Genomic DNA, 2,895 nt, shown 5'->3' on the forward strand with positions numbered 1-2,895 from the left:
GCCTTTTCCTCATTCACCGCAGAGATGAGAGACCTCATCACCAATCTTCCCACCCCTCCATATACATCCACCAACACCTCCATACCACCACAAGCCTCATCCTCCTCCACCGAGTTCGCAACCAGAGCTGACCTACGGGATCTGTCCAAGGCGCTAGTCTCATCTTTCAATGAGATTAGTGCCAAATTCGTTCATCGGGCCATCCATTAACAAGGGTTCTCTCCCAGAACCTGGCCGATGAACAATGGCGCACCACCTCTCTCCTCCAAACAATGGAGGCGAGTCGAAGACAAGCTGCCCTGAGGGCGTATCTTGCGTCCTTCAGGAAGGACAAAAAGAAGAAGATGAGCAAAGCCTCTTGCTTCAGCAGCCGCCAACACAAAAGGCCAAGGCATGAAGACCAAGACCCCGATGATCAAGGTCTTGGACCTCATGAGGGGGAGACAGAGGCCGTGGCTGCACAGAATACAGAATCCAATGCATCACCATCACCATCACCACAAACTAAACCACCACCCTCAACCGAAGGAACCCAAGCAAGGGAACCAGAGGCTCTGCCCTCTAAAGATGTACAATATGTACATGTTCCCTTCGCTGCAACCCCAGAACCCATCGTGTTGAGTTCCTCAAACGATGCAAAGCCAATCACCCCACCAACGGAAATAAACCAACCTTCATCACCCACCAAACTTACCTTTAACCCCTTCTCCAACCCCTCGCACCACAAAACCCTTCACCTTATCCATACAACCAGAACCAACAATAATCCAACCTTTATCACCCCAACAACCACAAACCCAAACAGAACCCCATGAACCAGAAACCACCCAAGCCGAACCCAATGAACCACAACTAACCCAAGCTGAACCAACTCAACAAGAAACCATACCCTCACCAACTCATACACAACCCTCAACCTAACCACCCGTGGTGCATGTGGATACTCCCTTTTCATCAAGGCAACCTCCTTAGAGCCTGGTAGATGAGATTATACAGAGCATGGAGTCGATGCGGAGATGTCCTGAATTGCCACCCAGTGAACCAATTATGATGGAAAACATCCATCAATACCTGTACGAAGACCGCGATGAAAGTTTGACCATCAACCCTCCGATCTTATCACCTGAGTCCATGGACCTCTAACACCATAGATTCATTAGACAGACCACACAAGCACCTCATGCTGTCTTCTCGAATGATAGGATAAGGAGGGTCATGGATATGAAAGTAAGGACAGTTGCCAACTGAGCCATTTGATACATCGATTTCACTGTGGAGAGAGCACATGGGCAAGTTAGCGTGTTCAACGAAAATGACCTCATTAATCTCAATCCATATGACTTGATTGAATTATACNTTCAACAAACCATCACCCAACATCACAACACCACATCCTCCTTTGCCACCCAACGACACCAAATCCTCATCCAATCCATCGCCACCCTCACGGCCCAGGCAACTGAGGTCGATGAGAACCTCACATACATCATCTCCCAACTTCAAACCATCATTCAAACCATTAACTCCCTACCCACAACCATCGTCTCCCAAATTCCTCATCAAGCCCCACCTCAATCCACCTCATCCATCGATGCTACCCTTGCCAACTTCACCAATCAAATGGCCTCCATCCAAACCACCCTCACGCAACTACCCACCACTATCCTAGCCCAAATCCCCCAGCCTACTCCTCCACCCCAACCTTCCTCTGCAGGCCCATCCTTTGATGAAGCCTTTTCCTTATTCACTGCAGAGGTGAGAGACCTCATCACCAATCTTCCCATCCCTCCATATACATCCACCAACACCTCCATACCACCACAAGCCTCATCCTCCTCCATCGAGTTTGCAACCAGAGCTGACCTACGGGATCTGTCCAAGGCACTAGTCTTATCTTTCAATGAGATTAGTGCCAAATTTGTTCATCGGGCCATCCATCCAACAAGGGTTCTCTCCCAGAACCTGGCCGATGAACAATGGCGCACCACCTCTCTCCTCCAAACAATGGAGGCGAGTCGAAGACAAGCTGCCCTGAAGGCGTATCTTGCGTCCTTCAGGAAGGACAAAAAGAAGAAGAGGAGCAAAGCCTCTTGCTTCAGCAGCCGCCAACACAAAAGGCCAAGGCATGAAGACCAAGACCCCGATGATCAAGGTCTTGGATCTCATAAAGGGGAGACAGAGGCCGTGGCTGCACATAATACAGAATCCGCTACATCACCATCACCATCACCACAAACTAAACCACCACCCTCAACCGAAGGAACCCAAGCAAGGGAACCAGAGGCTCTGCCCTATGAAGATGTACAATATGTACATGTTCCTTTCGCTGCAACCCCAGAACCCATCGTGTTGAGTTCCTCAAACGATGAAGAGCCAATCACCCCACCAACGGAAATCAACCAACCTTCATCACCCACACCAAACTTACCTTTAACCCCTTCTCTAACCCCTCACACCACAAAACCCTTCACCTTATCCATACAACCAGAACCAACAATAATCCAACCTTCATCACCCCAACAACCACAAACCCAAACAGAACCCCATGAACCAGAAACCACCCAAGCCGAACCCAATGAACCACAACTAACCCAAGTTGAACCAACTCAACAAGAAACCATACCCTCACCAACTCATACACAACCCTCAACAACTCATACACAACCCTCAACCCAACCACCCGTGGTGCATGGGGATACTCCCTCTTCATCAAGGCAACCTTCTTAGAGCCTGGTAGATGAGATTATACAGAGCATGGAGTCGATGCGGAGATGTCCTGAATTGCCACCCAGTGAACCAATTATGATGGAAAACATCCATCAATACCTGTACAAAGACCGCGATGAAAGTTTGACCATCAACCCTCCGATCTTATCACCTGAGTCCATGGACCTC

The sequence above is a fragment of the Cynara cardunculus genome, assembly GCF_001531365.2.
Source record: "Cynara cardunculus var. scolymus isolate 2C chromosome LG 6, CcrdV1, whole genome shotgun sequence".
Lineage (NCBI taxonomy): Eukaryota > Viridiplantae > Streptophyta > Magnoliopsida > Asterales > Asteraceae > Cynara > Cynara cardunculus.